The 13,022-nt window shown below is 44.3% G+C and overlaps 1 protein-coding gene across 1 annotated transcript in view; it reads right to left on the reverse strand.

Annotated features, from left to right (window-relative positions):
• Positions 1-13,022, reverse strand: part of LOC124795455 (sodium/potassium/calcium exchanger 3-like) — a 243,520-nt gene that overhangs the window by 171,239 nt on the left and 59,259 nt on the right. The gene's annotated exons all lie outside the window — the stretch shown is intronic.

Genomic DNA, 13,022 nt, shown 5'->3' on the forward strand with positions numbered 1-13,022 from the left:
GTTTGTTATTGGTAGGTTCGAACAACACGCAAGTGTTGCAGAGATTCTTCGGGAACTCAAATGGTAATCGCCGGAGGGAAGGCAATATTCTTTTCGAGGAACAGTATTCAGAAAACTAAGATAACCGGTATTTGAACCCAACTGCTGTACGGTTCTACAGCCTGCAACATACGTTACGCGTAAGGACCACGAAGGTAAGATACGAGTAATCAGGGCTCATACGGTGGCATACAGACAGTAGTTTCTCCCTCGCTCTGTCTGCGAGTAGAACAGGGAAGGAAATGACTAGTAATGGTACAGGGTACCCTCCGCTACGTGCCGTACGGTGGACTGCGGAGTATCAATGTAAATGTAGATTCCCTTTCACTGTATCAGTGCAATCTGACTTAGCGCATTAATGTTATTCAAGTTTGTAAGCGGTATCGGAACGCTCTTAGAGTCTCTCACACAAATCGGAGAGCTTGTCTTATTACAACGGCTTCTGCGGTACACGTGGAAGCTTCGCCTACCATCGTACCTGTATGTAAGGCAACAGAGACTTTATCTTATTCAGATGTACTGGATCCATCTGTGTATTACTGCAAGGAGTTGCAACACTTTGGTTTAAAAACGATAAAACCTCTGAAGTTTAGTTTTGTCCGTGGGTGGCTTCGTGCGGTATCTGCTTACCTGAGGGTCTGCTAATGGTATCCGTATGGACACTGGTACTCGTTTCATAAAAAGCGGTGACTGTAAAAGCTCGCTGCCCATTCGGCAGAATTCTGCGGACATGCGTGACGGGCCCTGATCGACTCCATCTTGTCGCAGAAACGAGATACGTGGCCGGTTACTGTGTTATCCTTACAAAACCATCTACAAGTGTTGATTCAGTTGCTGTACTGCTTCATTTTAGTGTGTGTGTGCGTGGGTGTGTTCCTAGGATTTAGCTCAAAGCTTGTAAGTGTAATATGCTGTTTTTGTTATTCACGTGTTAGAAACTGTGTAAATGGGTGATGTCCAGAGGCTAGTCGCCGTACTTGGAGTAAAAGGCTTTCGCTAACTGCACTGGAGAAAATAAAAGAGGATATTCAGGTTAGTAGTGATCATGTACATAGCTATTACTATACTGTGGATTCAAGTAACACATAGCAATTAATTTGAAGAATATAAGGTGAATTTTGTTGTGGATTTCCATTTGGTGCACTTTGGGTCTGCATTGCTGCTAACACACCAGAATAGTTTTTATGACGGACGGCGTACTATATCTTTCTCCAATGCTGAAAATGAATAATTGTATCAGTGGTGGAATGCTGGGTCTGAAGTTGCCACTCCATGCTGAAGGTAGTGTAGTAAGTAGCAGGAGCCTTTCCACAACTGTTCAAGACGCGGAAACTGTATTTTCGGCGATTGACAGTACACAGATTGGCTGACTACAATGAAGGACAGGTTCATGGGGGGCCCCGTGAGGTATGACGGAGCAGTCCATCTGGTAAGAGAGGGAGGCGTGGGTGTAGAGACTGCAGACGGCCACCGAGGCTCCAGTACAGTGAGCAGGTCCAAGCGGAAGCAGGCTGTAGGAGCTGTCCAGGGCTGGCGAGGTCTGCTGTGGGGACCTTTCAGAACCATCGGCCATGCAGTGTACGAAAAATACATCAAAAAAAGTTTCGCATCACCTCGGTTCCGAGAGTTCCGGAACCTGTACAGAAACCTGGAATAGAGATCAACATAAACATCATTTCCGCTCTTTTATTACTCATGAAAACCACGCTTTGCATGTAGTACCACCATACAGCGAGACCATCAGAGGTGGTGGTCCAGACTGCTGTACACACCGGTACCTCGAATACCCAGTAGCATGTCCTCTTGCATTGATGCGTGCGTGTATTCGTCGTGGCATACTATCCACAAGTTCATCAAGGCACTGTTGGTCCATATTGTCCCACTCCTCAACGACGATTCGGCGTAGTTCCCTCAGAGTGGTTGGTGGGTCACGTCGTCCATAAACAGCCCTTCTCAATCTATCACAGGCATGTTCGATCGGGTTCATGTCCAGAGAACATGCTGGCCACTCTAGTCGAGCGATGTCTTTATCCTGAAGGAAATTCACAAGATTGGAACGATGGGGGTGCGAACTGTCGTCTACGAAAACGAATGCCTCGCCAATATGCTGCCGATATGGTAGCACTATCGGTCAGAAGAAGGCATTCGTGTATTGTACAGCCGTTACGGCGCCTTCTATGACCACCAGCGGCATACGTCGACCCAACATAATGCCACCCCAAAACAACAGGGAATCTTCACCTTGCTTCACTCGCTGGACAGTGTGTCTAAGGCGTTCAGCCTAACTGGGTTGCCTCCAAACACGTCTCTGACGATTGTCTGGCTGAAGTCATAAGAGACACTCACCGGTGAAGAGAACGTGATGCCAATCCTGAGCAGTTCATTTGGCATGTTGTTGGGCCCATCTGTAGCGCACTGCATGGTGTCGTCGTTTGCAAAGATGGAACTCGCCGCGGACGTCGGGAGTGAAGCTGCGCATCATGCAGCCTGTTGCGCACAGTTTGAATCGTAACACGACGTCCTGTGGCTGCACGAAAAGCATTATTCAACATGGTGGCGTTGATGTCACGGTACCTCCATGCAATAATCTGCAGGTAGCGGTCATCCACTGTAGTAGTAGCCCTTGGGCGGCCTGAGCGACGTATGTCATCAACAGTTCCTGTCTCTCTGTATCTCCTCCATGTCCGAACAACATCACTTTGTCTTTACAGGAGAGCTTCTGTAAAGTTTGGAAGGTAGGAGACGAGATACTGACAGAAGTAAAGCTGTGAGGACCGGGCGTGAGTCGTGCTTCGGTAGCTCAGATGGTAGAGCACTCGCCCGCGAAAGGCAAAGGTCTCGAGTTCGAGTCTCGGTCGGGCACACAGTTTTAATCTGCCAGGAAGTTTCATATCAGCGCACACTCCGCTGCAGAGTGAAAATCTCAACACCACTTTGGTTCACTCCGAGACGCCTGCACACTCCCCTTGTTGAGAGCCCTTCGTGGCACAAAGTAAAAATACCGACGCTATCGAACCGCGCTATTGACTGTCTAGGTATGGTTGAACTTCAGACAACATGAGCCGTGTACCTCCATCCTGGTGGAATGACTGGAACTGATCGGCACTCGGACCCCATCCGTCTAAATAGATGCTGCAAATATATGGTAGTTCCCATCTTTGGGCGGGCTTAGTGACATCTCTGAACAGCCAAAGCGACTGTGTCTGTGAAACAATATCCACAGTCAACGTCTATCTTCAGGAGTTCTTGGAACCGGGGTGACGCATAACTTTTTTTGCTGTGTGTAGATTTAATTACATTCAAATGCTGTTCTGTGATCACTGAACTGTCTTAAGTAGGCTATATTGTTATGTAAGGCAGAAAAGGACCGCTGAGTACCTAACCTTCACAAAAATTTTGATAAAGTAGAGAGGCTGTCAATAGTTGTAAAGAATCATCCCCATCGCGCAGAGTGAAACAGTGCCACATTTAAGTCTATGTGGGATTTACCCTGAATTTACCATGTGCTGCATGTGCCAAGCACATCTGATATTATACTGCTGCAGCTTCCTCGTCCGTTACGTAAATATTGTCAGTTTAATCCCACAACACCTAGCGTCAACTGCAGTGGACGATTGTTCGCTGTCACTTGTTTGGCGTTCTCAGTCAACCACGAGGCTCTAGATGCACACAAGGGGGTGCTAGTAGGGAGACAAAGCAGGAATGAGTGCATTTTGTTAGGACGGGTTGTCTACATCAGGGGCAGGTATGCACTCAGGGTCAACTTAGTGTTCTACTTTGATTGACAGGTACTTAATCTATTGTTCTCCTTTGATTGACAGGTACTCAACCTACTGTTCTGTTAAGTGCTTTCCCATGTCACCCCGATTTCCTTTTGATTGACAGGCACTTGACCTATTGTCCTCCCCACCCCCTTCCTCTTCCCCAACCCCAACCCCCCTCACTGCATCAGGTACACTTTCAGGTCTGAGCTATTGGAATAGGCACCCCCTCTCACTCTTATCAATTTGATTGACTGCTTAATTAAATTGATCAGTTAATTAACTTCTCTGGTGGGGAAGTGCCACACTCCCTGTCACGCCTACCTGGTGTGAAGTTCAAATTCCATCACGAGAATGCAACCTGTACTAACCTAAGAAAATAGTGGGAAGTTAGGTCAGTTGGGCTACCTCCACTAACCCAACTCATACGACTGCCACCTCTTCCTGAACACTGGCGGGAAGTTTGAATTTTGGAGGGAAGATAGGTCAATTCTACTATCTCTACTAACATAACAAAATGTCAGGAAAGAAAGGGCAAATGGGCTACCTCCACTAACTTAAGTCATGTAACTGCCACCTCATCCTAGGAAATGGTGGGAAGAGGACTCGACCTGTGCTGGACATGAGTCTTTATTTTGGATACACTATTTATTTATACAATTAGAGGCAGTACTTCAATCCAGTGTGTTAACCACAAGGTGTGGAGTCCAACTGACATAGTACACAGTACTGCCACCAGACGATGCTGTCGTCTGTTCCGTGATGTAATCCAAGATAGCATGTAAAATGGCAGGAAACAGTGTGGTGGTCAAGGGCTCCGGAATCCAACTACCCTAGTACATAGCACTGCCACCAGAGGGCGTTGTCATCCATTCTCTGATGTAATCCAAGTTGGCAGTGTGTTGGAGGAAGAGTCTCATAACAGGAAATTCAAGGGTATATTGTTTATTTATAATAAAAAATCAGTTTGTGGGGGCTGGATTTCTCTTGCTCATCATTCTCTGCTGTTTGGAAACATGTAGGTCTTGTAAGAAGTAATTACGTGGAGCAAACATGTTGCATAAACTAACGTTCGGCACTGTGCTCTGGGTGTCTTAACCTAATATTTGGCCCTTTGCCGGCACTTGACCTATTCTTCTGTTCAGTGGTTTTCCATGTCACCACGATTTCCTTAAACTATTCTACCGCCTTTGATACCAAATTAAGTAATTAGTTATGTCCTCCCACCATATTCTGGGACACTTTTCGCATTTCTCATGCTTTTGAACGCCATTTCTGGCGCATTCTTCTTTGTCACCAACCCCCTTAAATTATTGTACTGCATTTTACATAAAAATTATGCAAATTAACCTAGTGTTCTGCACTTAGCCTGCTGTTCTCACGCACACCCTCCCCTTAACTATTGTACTGCTATCACCACATTCTTATAAAATATTTGTGCAAATTAATTAAAACGAAATTTTTCACGTGTATGGGGTAGTTCCTTTTAATTTGCAGCATCGTATTGGTTGGTGAAATCGATGGAATACAGAATAACGAATGATCACTAATAAAAAACACATGCCGCCACTTGCCGCCCGACGCTGCCGCTGCATCTATACTGTAGGAGGATGACCGTATCCCACAGACTATTCTGTAAGTCGCAAGAGACGCTCCCTGTGACGCTGTGTCGTCCATTCAAACATTGTTTTTTCTGCTGTAACACGCTTTGTATACTGCCATACATTTTTTTTCCGCCACGACCTCGAGGTCTGTTTCAGGTTCTAAACTGACATTAACACCTTCTGATCCATTGCCTTTCGCAGAAAACTTGACGTCACATAGTGCAAATCATGTTGTTGCTGCGCCTACCATAACATGCTGCACACACTGGGTGATTTTAAATAAAAGACAGTTTCAACATAAGGAAACTGGAAGAGTTTGGCGGCGTTGTGGAGAGTTTCCAAATTGCTGTCCGAAAGTGAGTGACGATCTCTACATTTAAACTCATCTGTCACAGTGACGGAATAGCTGATGGCTCCGTGTTCCATTTCGACTGATTCCTCATATTGTGGTCATGTACGCGATCACTGTTTCGGTGCTATCCGTCCCCAGAAGGTGTTGTCCTTCCACCAAAACTCTTTCTTCAACTCAAACAAGCGATGCCAGTCAGTGATTGTGTGGTAACCAACGACGTACCAGTGGACAGATCGGATGGAAAAGACCCCCCAGTGTACTAAGATAATGAGCATTACAGTTGATTGTGTGAGCAATTTTACCAATTTTACAGTAATTTCAACACCAACCAATGATGTGACAGCATGTTTCCCAATTTCAGTATCATAGCTAAAACACCCCCTCCCCCACTTTGCATCATTGCAAATGTGGATAGATGACTGTGCAGTACGTACATGCATTGTTAATTCTCGAACACATCCATCATCAAAGTATATCAGACAGCGATCTACAAATTTCTAACACATTGAGCATAGTGCATAATTTACGATCTATCTCTATGCTGATGGTGGTCATAGAGCATTCTCGCAGTATTAGAGTAAAATTAGAGACTGAAAGACCCTCCTCATACTGTCATTAACCAACCCATCCTGCAGCACCGTTACCGATTTAATCTGCAATCGACCAGAATTAGACAAGCCACATCTCATGAATGAATGGAGCTTGCCGAGTCCTCGCCCAACCAAGTACGAAAGTTTTCTCAAGATGCGCCCATGTCGATGAGGTTAGTATTCCTTATCGATGTATAGAAACAGATCTGAAGGTGTGATGTAATAGCAGACAGTCCAGAAGAACAAGAAAGGGTGACTTTTATGTGCAATGGAGCTCCAGACGGATGGAGTTCGAAGCATTTTTACATAAGTCAACCAAGCTATCAATTTTAAAGTATTATTCCAGAGTCTAGGGTCAGTACCTGGGAGGTACTGGTAAGAGAGAACATAAACACATGCACTCCTAAGGTTCAATGTTCCGCACTTAAAACGGGCTATAATGTTAGATCGCTTGTGTTTCCAACCTATCAGTTGTACGGTATGTGGCACTGTCAATATTCCAAGGTAAGAAATATATTTCAAGCGCATGCCATACATGCTTCTTCCCGGTTTTTCTACGATAAACTATGTTATCGAATCGTAAAACGAAAAAACTACTTCCTTAAAACATTGGCTCTGTGTGATACAAACACAATATGTCTTTCTAGAGATGTATCCACTGTTCACATCCGATCACGCTTCAGAAATTATATTATGCCTGCATCAGCCCTATATAAAATTATGGTTAGTAACAGGGAATACCTCTTACAAGGAAACAGATAAACGCGTAACAGCAGCGTCTGACGTGTGAAAATTACAAGTTACTCTGCCACTAACTCTGTAAACAGCACATCTGTCAAGCAGATGCGTACACAATGGATTGCAGTGTCTCACAAACACCTATCGCTAACTTAGTTATGAAACTGAAATATCGATTTTACACTTAACATGTGACAGAGGGATTGCGTAAATCATAGTTTGTTTAGAGGAATGTGCCACGTTTCATTACACATGAGATGGAAGTCCTCTGATGACCGACAGGTTTACCGTTAACGATCGCAAGTAGACAGTGCTTTAAATCACGTTCAGAACACGTGACCGTGTAAGAGTCGAACGCAGGCTATGTCATGTGACTGACGTATCCTGACAGAACAGTAGAAAAATTGACCTACAGCAACTTCTCCCTCTCTAAAATGCATCATCAGTCTACCATTACATCGTACCTCGTTACAGCTCCATCTCAATCGATCACCCCGTCCACTCTCTGTCATCCTATAATGCAGATGCATGTAAGTTTAGAGGCAGATGGTTCTCTGTCTTCCTGAAAAGCGTCAAATACAGTTGTCAACTCGCGTGTATCACTGGTACCTCAATAGACATACAGTATAATGCTGCCTCAATGGAAAAAAAAAAATTGACTGCTTCCCTGATTCTCTTTGGTTCCATGTCTACGTTTTCTCGGATTCCTCTTGCTGCCACATACTTTTTCCCGTGTACAAATTATTCTGTGCGAACCAGAAGATACGCAAGTACCTCCTCAATTTCCGGGCATTTTGATGTATATTTGGTCAATTCATACTTATTCCCACATCATTTTTCGCAATTATATCGATTTTATGTCAGATCTATCCATCCGATCATGACATAACCTCTCGCTCTGTGTTCTAAAATTGCTTGTAAATATAGCGCATCTGCCAACACCTGGCGCAAATGCCTGATTTGGAGGTGTAGTATAGGACTGTACTCGATTGTGTCCAGTCACCTCCACATTTGGAGTTTGCTCTGTTTTCTGTATGTGTATATACATGTGTCCTGGAAGGCTCCCAGGACCCAGTCCCCCCTCTGCGGGACCAAACTTCGACCATAGAACAAGTGTTCATGCATAGCGTGTGATTGGTCCACTTGCGAACCCTATCCTGGATGCCCCATGTGGTGGATCCACCTTTCAACATCAGTCTGTATATATATATAGATATATATAGTGCACGGAAGATCCACACTCGAACATTAACTCGGATGTGGTATAGTGTAGATCTGCATCCCAACACCACTTCGTACCTTGTGCATGGTAGATCCACCTTCAAACCCTAACCTGTGAACAGCATATTGTGGATCCGCATCCCAAAATTGCTCCGGATGTAATGTGAGATGGATCCACACTCGAACGCTAACTCAGGTCTACTACAGCATATGTGATGAAACTTTAAACTGGTCTGTGCAGTGGATCAATACCTCTATATCTAACAGGATCATCACATGTGCTCAAAGCCGGCATGCATGCGGTATTTGTTTTCGATGTATGGGAGGAGAACGATGCAGTAAAAATCTTATCGAGTTCTCTATTGCATGAAGTTAGTGGAGCTTTTATAGTTCCTAATTCTTCTCTGGTGGATGGAACAGAATAACGATGATAGAATGTTGAAGTGATAGATGTGAATGGACCCTGAGAGACGTGGATCTGTAGTACCTGCTTGTAGTTTGGAGAAGCACCCCATTGCAGCAGCAAAATCCACGTCCTTCCCCCAGTTCCCGTACCGTCTTTTATACTACCTCGTGTTGCAGAAGCAGCTTCATTTCCGTCGAATGGTCCAAACACAGTTCTGTCACAGTAACTCAGTTTCGCCTGTTTTTACACGGGTTGCCAAAGGTGGTGCCGACTTACATTGGAACAATCACATGTGCAAAGATGTAGGGGCGGTAGCGCAGAATCAGAGGGGTAGTTGCAAGATACATAGGGGCTACCTAAAACCATGTTGGAATTTTACTGTAGCAGATAGGTTCGAGAAAGGTGGCTTGTTTCGAGATATGAGAGTGCCAGAAATATGATGCGGCGTCGAGACAGAATGTGCTACAAATACTGGAGAAATATCTAGCAGCGGCAGCGTGAGGACGTTGCAAATACCGGTTTCATACCACGGTTCTTAGCCGAATCCCTTTCAAAATGCGGTAATTTTATTACGAGGTTGCACTGTTGGCGACCTATTTGTCTGATACTATACACTATAGCGATTACCATCTCGGTATTTTTCTGGAAAACCACGTTATTCGTAGGTAATGCCATACATGAATTTATAAAGCCGGTATAGCTTTTAATATGGGTACCTGTGTGCACAAGTAAAACCAAGACCGCTTGTGACAGTAACATACAGTAGTTGTTGGTTTCGGGTCTTTTAACATCTGGCGGTTTGTAAGACGATTAAAACTCTCTTTATAAGACACGGAGGCAGCACTCGCAAAAAAAAATTATGAGACATGTCCAGCCATCGTTGATTTTCGGTCAGTAGTATTTTGTATAGCCAGCGATCAGTTATTGACGAAGTATTATACTTAGTAGTAGGGGGTGCATGATAGGTTTGCCTTGATCATCAGGCTTATAAAGTAAAAGTTTGTGTTCAGGCATGTGCAAAGGACAGTATGGATTTGACATGAAATACTGTGAGAGCAAAGGGAAGAGTATGTCGAGTCATAAGAATAGTACTGATATTTCTATTTCCAGAATGATTCACGTTTCCCATTACCGGTAGAAGCTATCCAAATGGAGAGGCCTGTTTGAGTGCAGCGATATTGATATGTGTCTGATATCGAAAAGTACCACGAAAATAGTATGATATTCTAGCAAACCATGCGAAATTAGATATGTTCTTGTGATCATAGAGTCTGGAGATGTGTGTAGAAAAGCGAGCAAGCAAGCAGGTCCAGACCAGAAACAGTAACGCATTTGTGCTGAGGGGGAAACGAGTCAGTCTTTGCACAACAGTTCTGAGAGTGACTATGGTTCACTGAGGGTGCTCAGGTCACGCTTTGGGGTTGGATGACCACCCTACCTCACGGGAAATATCTAGTGCCACGAGTATACTAACAGTGCATGTTCTTATGCTGTCTGTCTTCACAGTATATGTACAAATGATGTAAAAGGGGTGATTTTGTATGGCACATGGTACAAATTGTATGTTTACTACATCTATATGGTACGTGGTGATTTTTTGCCAGGTTGGAGATTGGTTTCATGTTCTAATATTCAATCTCCTGTCCTCAGTCAGATAGCAGTGTAACTGAGTAAGAGTCTTTCCGTATTTGACGATATGTAGGGTACTTTGCAAGGTTTAATTGTGGGTACAATATGGCTACCTGTTTAAAATAGTTTTTTGTGGCTGAAAGTCTCGTCTGCAGAAAGAAAAAAGGTGGATGATGCTTCTACACCAGCAGCATCAGCAACTCGGCAGGTAAATTCGATAAGAACCAAACATAATCCCCATTCATTCACAAGACATCCTTTGTGCTGGGATATAGGAGTCTCTACACAGCGGTGAGAACATTCGTGTATACGGAAAGCAGGAAGGGTAAGACATGATGGACGGAGTGCCATGTTAGGACCAATAGGAGGAATGCATTCGGCATTATTCCGCTCTATTTTCGTAAACAAGTTCTGTTAGGACAAGAATTCGAATGCAGACAAGCTGAGACGTCATAAAAGCTCCTACAAAAGCAACTGTTAACTATTTCTGGGATACTATACAATTTACGAGACGTTGACTTGGCTCTATTTTACATAGCCATGTGATGTCAGTATAACACTGAGAACCTGTTAGATGGTGAGTCGCCACGCGGACGTTTCGCGGCGAGGCATCAGGCATGCTGGGGCAGGTAAGTATTGCTGGACTCAGCTTGTATGTCCTGTTAGGATAGCAGGGAGAAAGCAGCCTGTGCTATTGTGGAACAACTTTTTTATAGTGTGATCTGTGACATCAGTATCCACAGGTAAGGATGCAGCTCGTATTCCCCTTAAGGATAGCTAGGGAGAAAGCAGCCTGTGCTATTCTGGAACAGCTTTCTATAATGCGATCTGTGACATCAGTATCCACAGGTATAGCGCCAGCAACGGTAAACACACGTGCTGGCTGTAGGTGTTTCGTGTATGGGATTGGTATGAGCGCACCTTGGAGTTCTGTGCCGAGGTGGACAGAGGTGTGTGATGGACCTCACATGATAAGCGAGGGCTTGATAGCAGAGGAGCAAATATTGCGGAATCAGGTGGCTGCGAACCATCTGGTTGCTGCAGCCCTAACCCGCTAGCCTGAGGGAGGGTGGTGCATGGACGCCAGAACAATGCTGTGGCTGCTGTGGCTGGGGTAGGGTCGGAGCGGCATGTGTTTTTTATTAGTGATCATTCGTTATTCTGTATTCCATCGATTTCACCAACCAATACGATGCTGCAAATTAAAAGGAACTACCCCATACACGTGAAAAATTTTGTTTTAATTAATTTGCACAAATATTTTATAAGAATGTGGTGATAGCAGTACAATAGTTAAGGGGAGGGTGTGCGTGAGAACAGCAGGCTAAGTGCAGAACACTAGGTTAATTTGCATAATTTTTATGTAAAATGCAGTACAATAATTTAAGGGGGTTGGTGACAAAGAAGAATGCGCCAGAAATGGCGTTCAAAAGCATGAGAAATGCGAAAAGTGTCCCAGAATATGGTGGGAGGACATAACTAATTACTTAATTTGGTATCAAAGGCGGTAGAATAGTTTAAGGAAATCGTGGTGACATGGAAAACCACTGAACAGAAGAATAGGTCAAGTGCCGGCAAAGGGCCAAATATTAGGTTAAGACACCCAGAGCACAGTGCCGAACGTTAGTTTATGCAACATGTTTGCTCCACGTAATTACTTCTTACAAGACCTACATGTTTCCAAACAGCAGAGAATGATGAGCAAGAGAAATCCAGCCCCCACAAACTGATTTTTTATTATAAATAAACAATATACCCTTGAATTTCCTGTTATGAGACTCTTCCTTCACCAGACTGCCAACTTGGATTACATCACAAAACAGACGACAGCATCCTCTGGTGGCAGTACTGTGTACTAGGTCAGTTGGACTCCAGATATTGTGTTTAACACACTGCCTCTAATTGTTTAAATAAATATTGCATGCAAAATAAAGACTCATGTCCAGCACAGGTTGCCCTCTTCCCACCATTTCCTAGAAGGAGGTGGCGGTCGAATGAGTGAGGTTAGTGGAGGTAGCCCAACTGACCTATCTGCCGCCATTTTCTTAGGTTAGTAGAGGTTGCATTCTTCTGATGGAATTTAAACTTCCTGCCAGGGGGCGTGGCACTTTCTCACCAGAGAAGTTATTTAACTGATCAATTTAATTTAGAGGTCAACCAAATAGATAAGAGTGAGACGGGGGGCCTATTCCAATAGCTCAGACCTGAAAGTGTACCTGTAGCAGTGTGGGGGAAGGGGGGAGGAGTTTGGTGGAGTGGGCAGAGAGGACAATAGGTTAAGTGCCTGTCAATAAAAAAGCAATGTGGGCGACGTGGAAAAGCACTTAACTGAAGGCTAGGTTAAGTACCTGTCATCAAAGGAGAACAATAGGTTTGCCCCTGAGTGCATACCTGCTCCTGATGTAGGCTACCCGCACTAACAGAATGCACCTGCTTCTGCTTTGTCCCCCTACTGGCGCTCCCTGCAGATGATGCTGTGCCCTGCACGCATTTGCTGCCTCATGACTGACTGAAGTGACCGTTAAAAGCTCTCCACTGTGGTGAAAGGTTACTGCAAATGCCGACTTTGAAAACTTCGACTTTTTTATTTATTTTTATAGGAAGTGTTGAAGACATCTTGGTTTTATCAAATTTTACCCATAATGCTTTCAGTTATACTGGTTTACTTTCTGCTGTTAATTA

The sequence above is a fragment of the Schistocerca piceifrons genome, chromosome 4 (assembly GCF_021461385.2).
Source record: "Schistocerca piceifrons isolate TAMUIC-IGC-003096 chromosome 4, iqSchPice1.1, whole genome shotgun sequence".
NCBI lineage: Eukaryota > Metazoa > Arthropoda > Insecta > Orthoptera > Acrididae > Schistocerca > Schistocerca piceifrons.